General features: G+C 45.5%; 1 protein-coding gene across 1 annotated transcript in view; it reads right to left on the bottom strand.

Moving 5' to 3' along the window:
- LOC143783366 (uncharacterized) overlaps window positions 1-15,512 on the bottom strand; it is a 140,528-nt gene extending 125,016 nt beyond the window's left edge. The window contains exon 1 of the mRNA XM_077271777.1: window positions 15,481-15,512. The gene's annotated coding sequence lies outside the window, so the exon portion shown is untranslated. The remainder of the gene's footprint in view (window positions 1-15,480) is intronic.
- Between the last annotated feature and the right edge of the window lie 1,482 nt (window positions 15,513-16,994).

The raw sequence follows: 16,994 nt of genomic DNA on the forward strand, positions 1-16,994 counted from the left end.
GGGAGTGCAAACCCGTGCACCAGTTGGCGGTGTCTTCTGAACAGGCACCTGAGACTATGCAATGTGATAGAATTCAGTCCAGAAGTGAACGGCAAAATTATAGGCGGAAAAATGGATTGTGTTTTTATTGTGGTGATTCAGCTCATGTTATATCAGCATGCTCTAAACGCACAAAAAGGGTTGATAAATCTTTTGCCATTGGTACTCTGCAGCCTAAGTTCATTTTGTCTGTGACTGATTTTTTCACTGTCTTCCATTTCCGTCGATGCCTATGTGGATTCGGGCGCTGCCCTGAGTCTTATGGATTGGTCATTTGCTAAACGCTGCGGTTTTAGTCTGGAACCTCTGGAAGTTCCTATTCCTCTGAAGGGAATTGACTCTACACCATTGGCTATGAATAAACCGCAGTATTGGACACAAGTGACCATGCGCATGACTCCCGTTCATCAGGAGGTGATTCGCTTCCTTGTACTGTATAATTTACATGATGTACTAGTGCTTGGTCTGCCATGGTTACAAACTCATAATCCTGTCCTGGACTGCAAAACAATGTCTGTGTTAAGCTGGGGATGTCAGGGGGTTCATGATGATGCACCTCCGATTTCAATCGCTTCATCTACTCCTTCTGAGATCCCTGCGTTTTTGTCTGACTATAGGGATGTTTTTGAGGAGCCTAAGCTCAATTCGCTCCCTCCTCATAGAGATTGTGACTGTGCTATAGAATTGATTCCTGGCAGTAAGTTCCCTAAGGGTCGTTTATTTAATCTGTCACTGCCAGAGCATACTGCTATGCGGAATTATATTAAGGAGTCCTTGGAAAAGGGACATATTCGTCCATCTTCGTCCCCTCTGGGAGCAGGTTTTTTTTTCGGGGCAAAAAAGGACGGTTCCCTGAGGCCTTGTATAGATTATCGCCTTCTGAATAAGATTACAGTCAAATATCAGTATCCATTGCCATTATTGACTGATTTGTTTGCTTGCATTAAGGGGGCTAGGTGGTTCACTAAGATAGATCTTCGCGGTGCGTATAATCTGGTGCGGATAAAACAGGGTGATGAGTGGAAAACCGCATTTAATACGCCTGAGGGCCATTTTGAGTATTTGGTAATGCCTTTTGGACTCTCCAATGCTCCGTCAGTCTTTCAGTCCTTTATGCACAATATTTTCCGTGAATATCTGGATAAGTTTATGATTGTGTATTTGGATGATATTTTGGTGTTTTCTGATGACTGGGAGTCTCATGTTCTACAGGTCAGGAAGGTGTTTCAGGTTCTGCGGGCCAATTCTCTGTTTGTGAAGGGCTCAAAGTGTCTCTTCGGAGTCCAGAAGATTTCTTTTTTGGGGTACATTTTTTCTCCTTCTACTATTGAGATGGATCCCGTCAAGGTTCAGGCGATTTGTGACTGGACACAACCTACATCTGTTAAGAGCCTTCAGAAGTTCTTGGGGTTTGCTAATTTTTATCGTCGGTTCATTGCTAATTTTTCCAGTATTGTTAAACCTTTGACTGATTTGACTAAAAAGGGTGCTGATGTTGCTGATTGGTCTCCTGCGGCCGTGGAGGCCTTTCAGGAACTTAAGCGCCGGTTTTCTTCTGCTCCTGTGTTGTGTCAACCAGATGTTTCACTTCCTTTTCAGGTTGAGGTTGATGCTTCCGAGATTGGAGCGGGGGCGGTTTTGTCACAGAGAAGTTCTAATGGCTCGGTGATGAAGCCATGTGCATTCTTCTCTAGAAAGTTCTCGCCCGCCGAGCGCAATTATGATGTGGGTAATCGGGAGCTTTTGGCCATGAAGTGGGCATTTGAGGAGTGGCGTCATTGGCTTGAGGGTGCTAACCATCGTGTGGTGGTCTTGACTGATCACAAGAATCTCATTTACCTTGAGTCTGCCAGGCGTTTGAATCCTAGACAGGCTCGTTGGTCGTTGTTTTTTTCTCGTTTCAATTTCGTGGTTTCATACCTGCCAGGTTCAAAGAATGTGAAGGCAGATGCTCTTTCCAGGAGTTTTGTGCCTGACTCTCCTGGAGACTCTGGGCCTACTGGTATCCTTAGGGATGGGGTAATATTGTCCGCTGTATCCCCAGACTTGCGACGTGCATTGCAGGAGTTTCAGGTGGATAAACCGGATCGTTGTCCACCAGAAAGACTGTTTGTTCCGGATGATTGGACCAGTAGAGTCATCTCCGAGGTCCATTCTTCTGTGTTGGCTGGTCATCCTGGAATATTTGGTACTAGAGACTTGGTGGCCAGGTCTTTTTGGTGGCCTTCCTTGTCTAGGGATGTGCGTACCTTTGTGCAGTCTTGTGAAGTGTGTGCTCGAGCTAAGCCTTGCTGTTCTCGGGCCAGTGGGTTGTTGTTATCCTTGCCCATCCCGAAGAGGCCTTGGACGCACATTTCCATGGATTTTATTTCTGATCTCCCGGTTTCACAGAAAATGTCCGTTATCTGGGTTGTGTGTGACCGCTTTTCTAAGATGGTTCATTTGGTGCCCTTGCCTAAGTTGCCTTTCTCATCTGAGTTGGTCCCTTTATTTTTTCAGAACGTGGTTCGTTTGCATGGGATTCCGGAGAATATCGTTTCTGACAGGGGATCCCAGTTTGTGTCTAGATTTTGGCGGACGTTTTGTGCCAAGATGGGCATTGATTTGTCTTTCTCGTCTGCATTCCATCCTCAGACGAATGGCCAGACAGAGCGAAATAATCAGACCTTGGAAACTTATTTGAGGTGTTTTGTTTCTGCTGATCAAGATGACTGGGTTGCTTTTTTGCCACTGGCCGAATTTGCTCTTAATAATCGGGCTAGTTCTGCCACGTTGGTCTCTCCTTTTTTTTGTAATTCGGGGTTTCATCCTCGTTTTTCCTCTGGTCAGGTGGAGCCTTCGGATTGTCCTGGAGTGGACGTGGTGGTGGACAGGCTACATCAGATTTGGAATCAGGTGGTGGACAATTTGAAGTTATCTCAGGAGAAGACTCAGCAGTTTGCTAATCGCCGTCGCCGCGTGGGTCCCCGACTTCTTGTTGGGGATTTGGTGTGGTTGTCTTCTCGTTTTGTCCCTATGAAGGTCTCTTCTCCTAAGTTCAAGCCTCGGTTCATCGGTCCTTATAGGATCTCGGAGATTCTTAACCCTGTATCTTTTCGTTTGGATCTCCCAGCATCGTTTGCTATTCATAATGTGTTCCATCGGTCGTTGTTGCGGAGGTATGAGGTGCCCGTTGTTCCTTCGGTTGAGCCTCCTGCTCCGGTGCTGGTGGAGGGAGAATTGGAGTATGTTGTTGAGAAGATCTTGGATTCTCGTGTTTCCAGACGCAAACTCCAGTATTTGGTTAAGTGGAAGGGTTATGGTCAGGAGGATAATTCCTGGGTGGTCGCCTCCGATGTTCATGCGACTGATTTGGTCCGCGCCTTCCATAGAGCTCACCCTGATCGCCCTGGGGGTTCTCGTGAGGGTTCGGTGACCCCTCCTCAAGGGGGGGGTACTGTTGTGGATTCTGTTTGTGGGCTCCCTCTGGTGGTTACTGCTGGTACTGGGTGACTTTGGTGGGTTGCGGCCTTTGGTTTCCACCTGTCCATCAGAGGCTGGGTGTTTCCTATTTTACCTGGCCTTTCTGTCATTTCCCTTGCCGGCTATCAATGTGTTCAGATGTGCTCTGTTTGGTTCCTGCCTACCTGCTCCCAGATCTTTCAGGATAAGCTAAGTGCTGATTTTCAGTTGTTTGGTTTTTTGTCCAGCTTGCTTATTATGTCTCTATGCTAGCTGGTAGCTCTAGTGGACTGAGGTTCTCCCCATGTGCCATGAGTTGGCACATGGGTTCTTGTAATCTCAGGATGGTTTTTTTTGATTAGGGTTTTTTGCTGACCGCTCAGTCCCCTTTTGTATCGTTCTGCTTTCTAGTTTACAGCGGGCCTCAATTTGCTAAAACTATATATATCATCTCTATGTGTGTGCCTGCCTCTCATTTCACCGTTAATACATGTGGGGGGCAACTATATCTTTTGGGGTTCATTCCTCTGGAGGCAAGTGAGGTCTTTATTTTCTCTGCAGTGCTAGTTAGCTCTTAGGCTGGTGCGTGGCGTCTAGAACCAATGTAGGCACGCTCCCTGGCTATCTCTAGTTGCGTTTGTCAGGCGTAGGGCAGCGGTCAGCCCAGGTTCCATCACCCTAGAGCTCGTCCGTTATACATTTGTACTTTGCTTGTCCTGTGCTATCCCTAGCCATTGGGATTCATGACAGTGCGTATCTTAGATTCTGTTAGAGCCATTCTGTCAGGTTCATCGTAAATATTTCCAAGAGAGGAAAAAAACCTCTCCACAGAGTCAAATGCAGCAGAATCAGATGGCAAAGAAAACGCCCATGCTTGGGGATCCCCGCTTAACAATGACAACACCAGACCCACACGCTGAGCCTCATTACCCGAGGAGATCGGGCGCATACGGAAATATAGTTTGCAAGCTTCACGAAAAGAAACAAATTCACTGCGTTCCCCAGCAAATTTTTCAGGCAAATTAAACTTAGGCTCAGCAACTCTACCTGTCGCTCCAGCTTGCACATTAGATACTGCAAGTCCCTGTTGCTGCACTGCCCCCCTCAACTCAGTGACCTGTAGGAACAGCGCCCTCAACTGGCGGGTTATGGAAGTCATGGGATCCATGACAAAACAAAAAAACGGAAACTCCCCTTTTTATTCTTTCTTTTTTTTAAGGCCGATTATAATGTCACGGGAGACTTAGGTGTGAAAGAGATCTCGCTGAGGATCTGTTTATACCAAGGAAGGTGACGGGCACAAGGGGGCATTCTTTGCGTCTGGAGGAGAGAAGGTTTTTCCACCAACATAGAAGAGGATTCTTTACTGTTAGGGCAGTGAGAATCTGGAATTGCTTGCCTGAGGAGGTGGTGATGGTGAACTCAGTCGAGGGGTTCAAGAGAGGCCTGGATGTCTTCCTGGAGCAGAACAATATTGTATCATACAATTATTAGGTTCTGTAGAAGGACGTAGATCTGGGGATTTATTATGATGGAATATAGGCTGAACTGGATGGATAAACGTCTTTTTTCAGCCTTACTAACTATGTTACTATGTTACTATGTTACTATGTAAAAAGCAAATAACCCGGGCCCCTGCGATTTCCCTGAAAACTAGGGAAACCCTGACTGACCCTCTACCCAGAGTTTACACTGATGGTGTGCATGTCTGGGGCTCCACCCTCGCCCTATCTCCTGTTTCAACCCTAGGCTGAAACCACCACCCAGCCACCCAGTGAAGAGACCTCTAACCAGTACCCACAGTAAGCACAGACAAGGATAACGGAAAATATACACCACGCCGTAGTCACTCAGGAATACACTATAAGTGCAAAGGGCAAAACAAATACAAATATGGGAAGGAGAAAATAAGACAAAGGGAAATACACCACCAGCAACGATACTCCAACTACCAGCTCACCACTCCAGACCGAGATAACAACGCAGAAGACAGAAGCTATAATCGGCGACGCCCAATGTTCAGAAGAACTATTTAAAGGCAGTGGGCATGGCCCAGCTTCCAATCCGAGCACCAGCTAAATTAACCCCGGACCAGCTAGATAAAATCTAGCCGACGTAACTGAGCACATAGTGGACAAAAGCGGAATTACCGCTGTCTGTCGAACGCCCTGGTATGAACAGCGTCCGACATGACAGCTTCAGCTTGAGGACTTTGGTCTTACGCAAACTTCTTCGCCTCTCTGGCAGCTGTTTATTAACTTGCAGTCTCTCAAGTCTCAGCTGCTCTACCTCCCTTAGGTATGGCATAAGATATTTCAGGAGCATGCAGATATTCCTAAGACTCTCTCTGGATCCGACAACCAGGAAAGGAACCATCCCATCTTCACCCATGACCTGGACCTCTTCATCAGCCAGTATCCTCAGTCTCTTCAGACCGGATTTATCCACCATCTCCTGCATCACTCTCCCAAGTTTCCCAATGACTTTCGCCACCAGAACTTTGGGTACTTGGACTGTGTCTTCCACTAAGCCCAACCGACTAAGAGCTTTTCTTTCACGCTCCAAACGTCGAACGGCTTCATCATTCTTCAAAATGATCCTCTGTTTTGTATGGAGGCAGTGTAGGTGCATATCCCTCAGGACAGCCACCTGCTTCACTGTGACTTCCCTAGTCGACAGTATGGCCAATTGCTGAGTCTCAGGCACCCAGTGCACACTACACGTCTCTACTGCCTTTCTAAATGCCTCATGCACACCCTTCCTGGCGCACGCTTCTCGCATGTCTTCGGGTACTTCTATTATGCTCTTGAAAAGCGGGGTCTCATCTTCATGGACATCTGCCATGGCCGGGTGATTGACTTGCTCCGCTTTTAGCACGAACTCTTCCCCAGTCTTTTCTTCTGCTTGAGCCTTCGCCAAGATGGGCATTGGCAACTCCTCTGCCAGGCAGCGACACTCCTCCTCTCTCTGGAGAAGCTCCTGCTGATGCTTTTCTTGAGCCATTCTGAGCACGTCCGTATCTTTCAATATGGCCCTATTCATGGCCTGACACACCGACAGGTGACGTCTGAGTTCAAAGACCTCCTTCTCTAGGTCACCCACTTTGTGCTCAATTGCTTGCCTCAGGACCCTTTCTCGTTCAACTGTTTCTTTAAGCAGCTCTATGTTATGGTCCTGCTCTCTTTTGGCTAGCACATGTCGCACCACCAGTTCTTTAATTAAACTTTCAAACGGGGTCTCTTGCCCACCCACACTATGCCTCTTCAGAGTTCCACCTGTTTCTGCATCCACCTCTATGGTCTCTCCTGGACTCTCTGTCTGTTTACTCTTAGGTACCTCTGGACTCTTGGTAACTTCAGAGTTCTCCATCTCTTCAGCATCAGGTACTCTGGAGCCTTCATACTGAGCCACTTCACCCTTTCCGGGCATTGCAGATATGGGACTACCACCGGTCTGTTTTAATTCCAGCCCTACCTCTGTGCTGGGATTTGTCAGAGGTAAAGTGACCTCCTTATCAAGGACAGTAACCTGATCTGTACCTGACCCTGTCTCTTCCTCATCATCTCTCTTCTCAGAGGGTGTAACCTGTCCCGCCTTTCTGTGGCCCCCGCAACGAGATGAAGATCTGTGATTTTTACTCGGCTCCTCCTTACTGCACTCTTTTCCCTTTGCGCTTGAGTCACAGTCTGGATAGGAGACACCCCCTCTCACTCTGTCATCCTGGAACAGCAATTCCCCATTTAAACAAGTGTCAAACTCACACTTTCTTCCAGTCACCCGGAACTCTGGACTATCGACCTTAGGTGTCGCTATCTCCTTTTCACACAACACACGATCCGGAATCACTACAGCCGCCTGTTGTGGTGGGGCTCCCTTAGGGTCATTCCGGCTCTGTTCTGAGCAATCAGACACTCCCCTTTCCTCCCACAAGTCCCCAAACCTTTCAAAGTCCTGGCCTATTACAACAGGGAATGGCAAGTCTGGGACTACAGGTACATCATGGCTGGCAATAATAGTGGGCGTCTCAATGATTACCCTGGACACCGGATAATCCCTAGCGACCCCATGAACGCAGAGGACTCCCATCTTCCTTCCGGAAATCAGATAGACAGGGAGTGTGGCACTCAGCGTCACCAGGCTCCCTGAGTCCAGAAGTCCAGTCACGCACACTCCATTGACTTCTACAGAACAGCTCTGTGTCATCTTGTCAGATGAAAAGTCAGTACAATATTTTAAACATGCGCTGTTCGAACACTGAACCCGGCAACAGTCCAACAGCGCATTCGCCGCTGTCCTTTTTTGGGCCACCACCCCTATTTGGGTTGCCGCCCCTTTTGGAACTCCACCCCCTTTTGGGTCACCGCCCCCTTGTGGGCCATTTTCTCCTTTAGGGCCACTACCCCATTTAGGGACTCCACCCCCTTCTGGGCAACTACCCCCTTTTGTGATGCAGTCCCTTTTTGGCCAACGATAATTATTTGGGGCACCGCTCTGTTTTTTGCGACTCCACCCCCTTTAAGGACACCACCCCACTGTGGGGTACATCCTGTGGACTTCCTCACAGTACTCTCAAGCCCCAACAGCTCCACAGTATATATCTCTTTAGGTCGGCACTGGCCCTTTAAGAGTCCGCCCGACCTAGTCAAGCAATGGCTATTCCGACACCTCGCCATTTCCTACTGGTGCTACCACAGCTCCCGCTGCAGACACAAACCACCGGCACCTCTGGCTGCCGATCACAAGCCGCTGCTGCTGCCACCGCAACTCCGGCTGCTGCAGAACCTCTTGCTGCAACTGCATTGCACGTAACCACTTCAGACTTCGTGGACCCGCCAATCTACAGCAAACTTCGTAACCCCGCCGAGATACCGCCAGACGCCTTCAGTCTTCGTGGCCCCGCCGAGCCACAGCAAGTTGATCAGAGAAGGAAAAGAGAAAAAAAAATACATGGACTTGCCGGTCCACAGCAAGCACCTGCATACGTGCTTTAAAAAAAAAACACAGTCTCTCATTGACCCCGGTCAGTATCACACAGACTCCTGTCTGTTACACACCCGGCTTTACAGCCCAAACACAGTTTCTCACTGACCCCGGTCAGTATCACACGGACTCCTGTCCACTACCTGTTGGTGGCGGCCACACAGGTTCCCGGATCCCTCTTCTCCTCAGAGGTATCCCATAAACAGCAATTCTCACTGACCCCGGTCAGTATTTACTCACGGTTGTGAAGACCGTCCACTCTTCTGGCTCAGACCAGCCAGCGCTGCAACATGTGTTCCTTGGATTGTTGCCCGCATTCGAAACACCAATTGTAAGGTTTGTACTTGCTCAGATGAATAGGAGGAAACAGGAGGCACATCCTCTTTAACCCCTTAAGCCCCGAGGGTGGTTTGCACGTTAATGACCGGGCCAATTTTTACAATTCTGACCACTGTCCCTTTATGAGGCTATAACTCTGGAACGCTTTGACGGATCTTGGCGATTCTGACATTGTTTTCTCGTGACATATTGTACTTCATGTTAGTGGTAAAACTTATTCGATATAACTTGCGTTTATTTGTGAAAAAAATGGAAATTTGGCGAAAATTTTGAAAATTTCGCAATTTTCCAACTTTGAATTTTTATGCCCTTAAATCACAGACATATGTCACACAAAATACTTAATAAGTAACATTTCCCACATGTCCACTTTACATCAGTACAATTTTAGAACCAAAATTTTTTTTTGTGACGGAGTTATAAGGGTTAAAAGTTGACCAGCAATTTCTCATTTTTACAACACCATTTTTTTTTAGGGACCACATCTCATTTGAAGTCATTTTGATGGGTCTATATGATAGCAAATACCTAAGGAGGGAGTAATGTCAGGACTCGTGTTTACTTCCATCTGCATTTGCTGGACATGTAAGCTGTTGCTGCTCTGCAAGAACCTGAGACTATTACCCAGGCCTCCCTGGTTGAGCGAAGATATTATTTGAACTGCCTTATAAGCATATCTATCTGTGTTTTGGACTAAGCAAGGACTTTTTCATGTCAAGTATCCTCAAGAATAATTGTGCTTCATAGACTTTCTGCGTGATTGCATTTTCCTCTGAAGTTTCCTATAGACTGCTAAGCTGCATTTAATATTTACTCCAAGTGTTGTGGACTTGAGTTTCTCTCTGCACCTGTTTGAATCACCGTGTGATAATATAGACTTTACCACTTATAAAACTGTGTCCTGTAGTTGTCTTGTTCCACGCAAAGAGTCTCCTGAGTTATCCCCTATAATTATTACAAAGGTAAAACATCACACCAATCATCCTGCCTGATAGAGGCCAAACACCGCAGAATTTATTCCAGGGACTGATTAGTGCGTTCGGTCTGCCCATTACTCTTAGGGTGATAGGCAGAAGAAAGGGACAATGCAATGCCCAATTTTTTACAAAAATGCCCTCCAGAACTTGGCCACAAACTGCAGACACCACATTCATCGGCACACCATGCAGCCGGCCACATGTTGCACAAACAGCCTGGACAAGGTTTCTGCTGAAGGCAACGCAGAAAAGGGTACAAAATGGGCTTATTTTGAAAATTTGTCCACCACCACCCACACAACGGTGTTACCCCTGGAAGAAGGGAGATTGGTGATAAAATCCATGGACAGATGAGTCTATGGTCTATACGGAACTGGTAGAGGCACCAATTCCCCGGCCGGCCGGCTATGAGAGGTCTTACAACGCGCACAAACACCACATGCCGACACAAATTTTTTTACATCAGTAACTAGTGATGGCAACAACAAAAAACCTTTTCACAGCCTCTCGGGTGGCCAAAATTCCCAGATGGGCACTTAACATGGACTCATGGAACTTTCGAAGGAGCCTAAAACAAAATTGCTCAAGGACAATCTCCCAACTGGCTCGGAACTGTGAGCAAGAGACTGGGCCTCAATATTCTCTCTCCAACTCAGATGAGATATCAGCCACAATCACCCCAGGTTAAAGAATAGAGGATGGAGGTTCGGGAGGGGACACTGGATCCAAGCTACGGGATAATGCATCAGCCTTAACATTTTTTGATCCCGGGTGAAAAGTAATGTAAAATTAAAACTGAGAAAAAAAAGTGACCACCGGGCCTGCCTGGCGGTCAATCTTTGGGCAGACTCGATGTAAGCTAGGTATTTATGATCAGTCACCACAGTAATAGGATGAACCGCCTCCTCAAAAAATGCCTCCATTCTTCAAAAGCCAACTTGACCACAAGAAGTTCTCTGTTGCCCACATCATAATTTCTCTCTGCCGAAAAGAACTTTTTGGAAAAGAAGGCACACGGTTTGAGTTTAGGCAGAGTGGCGAGTGCCTGAGACATCATTGCCCCTACCCCCACCTCGGAAGCGTCAACCTCCACCACAAAGGGTTCAGACGAATTTGGTTGAACCAATACCGGGTCGGTCATAAAACACTTGTTCAATGCCAAAAAAGATTCTACAGCGGATGATGACCAGTTCTTTACATCCGCACCCTTTAACGTGAGATCAGTAAGAGGCTTAACTACCTGCATAAAACCCTTGATGAACTTTCGATAGTAGTTTGCAAACCCCAAGAAGCGTTGCAAATAGTGATGAGCGAGTATACTCGTTGCTCGGGTGGTCTCCGAGTATTTGTGACTTTTCATTGGAGATTTAATTTTTGTTGACACAGCTGCATGATTTACAGCTTCTAGCCAGCCTGAGTACATGTGGGGGTTGCCTGGTTGCTAGGGAATCCCCACATGTAATCAAGCTGTCTAGTAGCCGCATATCATGCAGCTGCGGCAAGGAAAACTAAATCCGAGCAGTCACAAATACTCAGAGACCACCCGAGCATGCTTGGGAAAACCCGAGCAACGAGTATACTCGCTCATCACTAGTTGCAAACCCTTCAAGTCACAGGGCTGAACCCAATCACTAATAGCCTACACCTTCTTGGGATCCATGTGAAACCCCTCATAGTAAACAATCAAACTCAAAAATGATAACTCCGGTACAAAAAAATTAAATTTTTCAAATTTTGCAAAAAGTTGGTTTTCCCTGAGTCTCTGAAGGACAGTACACAAATAGTGTAAATGGGTTTCACTCTCAGGGGAGTAAACCAAGATGTCGTCAAGGTAAATCTTCACAAAGCGACCAATCAGATCAGCAAACAACATTAATAAAAATTTGAAAAATGGCTGGGGCGTTTGTTAGCCCGAAGGGCATAAGCACATTCTCAAAAAGAACTTCTCACGTGAGAAACACCATCTTCCACTAGTCTCCCTCTCGAACCCTTAGCCAATTATAGGCTCCTCGCAAATGCAACTTAGAAAACCATTTGGCCTCAGACAATTGGTTACACAAGTCAGGAATGAGAGGAAGTGAGTACATGTTTCTCACAGTGATTTTGTTGAGTTCCCGAAAGCCGAGGCAAGGATGCAAACCACCATCTTTTTTCTTTGCAAAGAAAAAGCCAGCTGCCACAGGAGAAACAGAAGGGCGGATATGCCCCTTACGAAGACTCTCGGCAATATGCTCCTTCAAGGCCAGACACTCAGGACCAGACAGTTTAAACAAACTGGCCTTGGGTAATTTAGCCCCAGGAATTAAATTGATGGCACAATCAAAAGATGGATGTGGTGGTAGAACCTCAGCCTTGCTTTCAGTGAACACGTCTTCAAAGTCCCTCAGGTACTCCGGAATACCTTCCAGACTGACAGACAACAAAGATACAGACTTCAAGGACTTAGACAAAAACACAGATTTACAACATTGGTTAACACAGTTAGACACCCATTGAACAATTTCCCCAGTAACCCAGTTAATAACAGGGTTATGATGCTGTAACCAAGGTGTCAGGAACATGAGGTATTTGATTGTCTGGGATCACGCACACTGAGCTCTGCTACGTTCCTTAAAGCTGAGCAGACACACGCTGTAGACCATCCCGACCCCACCCTCTTCTCACTCTCCCTGCTGCTGTGGTTGTAATTCAAAACCCTTTCTATAATCACTGAAGTTTTATTGCTTTACACTGCAGAGCAGTCTCCCTAAAACTACTCATACCTCTTCCCACATGGTACTAGTTTAAACGGGTGTAGCCACCATGAGATTCTTTGTTCCATTAAAGTGACATATTCTGGCACCGATTCGGGCTAGAGATATGAGAATTATGTATTCCGGATGTCCATCGATAGATCTATCACTCACTGAAACCGCTAGCAGCTAAACGCAACGAGTGCAAAGTGTGGAATTCTCCTTAAGCGGTTCATGTAAGTACGCCATGCTTATACTTAAAAGAATCACCCTGACGTGGTGCACCTCGAGAACCTGGTGTATTTCATATACGAGTTTCATACAGCGAGATAAATAGACAGCGAGAAAAATAGTTTTCATATTCTAAGTAAAGGGGAGGTGTCAGCCTCTAAGTGATGTCACCACAGGGGGAGTGTCTGGGTTTTGGGCTAGGAATAACTTAATGAGAGAGCATTTTTGCAGTGTCTTTGTCCAGAATCTAGTTGAGATACAGATGGGTGGCATGCATCTACGGTAGATGTATCCCCTCCTCCACAGCACACGGCCAGTCATGAGATAAGATGACATAACGCTATGTAAGTGTTTTTCCACATTAAATCGCTTTTTTATTTGTAATTGTATTGTACATATGATTTGTCTCCTTTATAATATGTTTTTATACTTTGTAAACACTGCCTACCTATTTTTGGAGTAAAATATAAAATTACTAGCTTGTCTCTCCATGCGCTAAACGAATTGTCGCATCCTTTGAGGTGAATTATGCTACTGATTTGGGTTGGCTCCGGACCCGTCAATACTTTGAAAATTGGAGCTGGTGGCAGCATACTTTGTTCTGTGCATTTGGGAGGCTTTGTAGCGACGGCGGCATTGATAATTATTGTTCCTGCCCAAGTGGGAGTAGTTACATCGCCCTTGCTGCAGCGTGCCCAATAGCCAGTACATAGCAGGCAGCCTTTCTGGCGTCTAATTACCCTAAGTGCAGTACCCCGACTGACCTGAGGTTAAGGGGGTTGCCAGAGAGCTGCAAGTTCCAAACCAGAACTGGGAAGTGGGATATAGATAAATCTCCTCCAGAAGGAACCAGGGGTAACCAAACAACCCTGGTTTGTGACAAATTGGTATGACTGGTGGGGATGTTAAAGGTATCTTCCCCGTGAACCGTGACAGATTGCTGGGATCCCGGTGGGATCCGAGACACAAGGCAATTCCAAAACTAACCCACTATTTGCCCACTTTGATGCCAAGTGTGGTGCCCAGAACCCATTTGGGCCAGGCTGGTGGGACATGGGTTTGATGCAGGGAATCACTATCTGTGTATTTAAGGCTATGTGCACACGTCAGGATTTCTTGCAGAAATTTCCTGAACAAAACCGGCGTATTTATCGCGTTTTTTTGCACGTTTTTTTACGGATTTTTTGCGTTTTTTTCCAGAGGTTCTGGGATGCAATAATATAGTGGGAAATCCGCAAAAAATCCGCAAAATTAATTAACATACTGCATTTTTCCGCGATGCGTTGCACAAATATTGCGGAATGCATTCTAAATGATGGGATGCATATGTATGCGTATTTTAAGCGTTTTTTATCGCATTTTCATAGCAAAAAAACGCAACGTGTGCACACAGCCTAAGTGTCAGATCAGTGGCCCAAAGTCATTTAACCCCTTAAAAACATCAGTTACTTATTCAAATGTGTGAAAATGGGCTTTTTGCCCAATTTGATGCCAGTTCTGGTGCCCAGAACCCATTTGGGCCAGGCTGGAGGGACCTTGGTTTGATGCAGGGCATCACTATCTGTGTATTTTATGTATAAGATCAGTGACCCATTCATTTAACTCCTTAAAAACATCAGTTACTTATTCAAATGGCCAAAATTGACTGTCTGCCCACTTTGATGCCAGTTCTGATGCCCAGAACCCATTTGGGCCAGGCTGGAGATAACTGGTTTTGATGTGGGGTGCCCAGTTCTATCTGTCTGCAGTGTGAGATCAGTGGCCCGAAGGCATTTAACCCTTTCTGAAACGCTCTTTGCTGCCCACTTTGATGCCCATTTTTGTGCCAGTTTTGATGTTTTTGTAGCTGTTTTTAAGTGTATTCACATCAGGGCTCCTCGCTGCATTGTCTTTTATTATTGTAATGATTATTTTTTGTTGATAAACCTATAAAAAACAGAAAAGAAAAAATTGCCGAATAAGAAACTGACGAATAAGAAACCAACTTCAGCTTTGTGTATAATACAGCAGAAATGTGACACAACAGCCATGTCTGTATGGAGGTCACACAGGAGCTGTCTCTGCAGTGTGTGAGACAACTTGTAACAGACCCATGAAGGAACATGGCAGCTACATGAATCTCTGAGGTAATATTGCTCCCAAATAAGATGTAAGACCTGGTACTACACTAATACATGATGAATGTGGAGTAGTATATCAGCCATGTCTGCAGGGAGGAACACATGAGGGAACATGGCGGCTACATGAATCTCTGAGGTAATATTGCTCCCAAATAAGATGTAAGAGCTGAGACTACACTAATACATGATGAATGTGGAGTAGTATATCAGCCATGCCTGCAGGAAGGTACACATGAGGCAACATGGCGGCTACATGAATTTCTGAGGTAAAATTGATCCCATATATGATGTAGGAGCAGATACTACACTAATACATGATGTGTGAGGTGAATGTACTCCTATCAGCTATAATGTGAGGTGATAACCCCAGTATTATACTCCCTGACACTGCAGACATGTTTCCTTAATGTTTCCTCCTGTCCATCCTGTCTGAGAGAAAGAGGGAGAGCCAGAGTTGCCTCCCTATATAAGCCCACCCTCCTCACAGTAATACACACTAGTGATGGGCAGTCCGGCTCTTTTTGGTGATCCGGCTCTCATGGCTCCGCTCACTATAAAGAGCCGGCTCTTTCGGCTCGTGAACCGGCTCTTTTTGGATTGTATTAGATCCCTATTGAGTACCTGTTCATGCGTCCGAAACTCCGCCCATCTACCTACTTGAGAGAGAGAGCCAATTAAATTGAAGAGTGGGCGGGTTTTGCTCGGGTGGGCGCAGTTACGCCCCCCCGAGCCCGGGATTTTACACCCAATGAGAGCCATTCAGGGATTTTAGTGGCTCTCACTGGTGTACCGGCTCCCATCGTTCACAGAAGGGAGCCGGCTTGTTAAATATTCTTATTCTGCACATTCATTTAAATCAGGACTTAACCAGGTGCGTTATTCTTAAAAGAAAAATGTCGTCATATTCACTTAAAAAGTATAGTGGTTTATTGATTGTCCATAGAAAAATCAGGTTGCAACAAAACATAAAACAGATCAAAATAGTTACGAACGGATTGTCCATGTGTAGAGAACAGCATTAGTTACCCATCTTTCCCAAGTCCTGAATGGAAGTCATCTGTCTGTGTGTCTGGAGTTTGAAGGTCATCATGACTGCAGCTATCAGCTGTTGCTTCTTCTTCAGACATCCATGGAGAAATGAAGTGAAGATGGGAGGTGACAGTCCCACGTGACAAAAGACCCCCACACCCTCCTAAGAGACGCTTATATCTCTTCTCTACAGATCACGTGTTGCCCTGTATATGGAGTGGACTTATGCTCTGTGCTCCTATATACATAAATAGCTTTTGTAACGTCAGCATGAAACAATATGCTCTATACTGCATCAAGACCAAGAATAAGTCAATTAATTAATATTTAACAATTCCCCCTTTTGAGGGTGAAAGACATTGATTGCAACCCTCAAATTAAATATATATTAATAAAATCTTCTTTCTTCTTTTCTTCTTCTTTAGCAAAATAATTTAGTGTTCATAATATCAATAATAATAATAATAATAATATTGTTCTACGTATTCAATAATATAATGATATGTAAATTCATGTTATGGTAAGCCGTGACTAATATTCATATAAAATATGTAATTATACTTCCCTATATCTACTTGAAGCATCTCTGGTCTGATGTCATCTGATGTCATCTGGTCTTCATTTTGATGTCTTCTTCTTGGATCTTTTTAAACAATCTTTATTATAATTCTTATGAAATAGATGATAGTATGTAGATATTGTAGAGACAGTGTGTCATGTGTCAATCAAAGTCCATAAATTCAAATGTTGATAAGAAAACAAAGTTCATAGATGAGATGTAGCTTTAATATCTGTGTAGTGTCACCTTTAGAAACCTGGACGTACATTGGCTCGCCTTGGATATTTCTGGAATCTCCATATCATCCGTAGTGGTCTTGGAACAGGTGTTTTTGGTCAGCACAGCAAGGGTTAAATTGACTCTTCCCTGCTAAATATAGCACCATGACCAGTCTTTGGTGCACTGGACACATGTCAGGGTTGTAGCATCCTGACAATTACCTGTTCACCAGCTTTCATTGAAGTCTTATAGGTGATAGGAAACCACTGGAACATAATAACACAGTTCATCTTAGCATCATAGGATCATCGTCCTCTCCGTGGTTGGC

The sequence above is a fragment of the Ranitomeya variabilis genome, chromosome 6, assembly GCF_051348905.1.
Source record: "Ranitomeya variabilis isolate aRanVar5 chromosome 6, aRanVar5.hap1, whole genome shotgun sequence".
Classification (NCBI taxonomy): Eukaryota; Metazoa; Chordata; class Amphibia; order Anura; family Dendrobatidae; genus Ranitomeya; species Ranitomeya variabilis.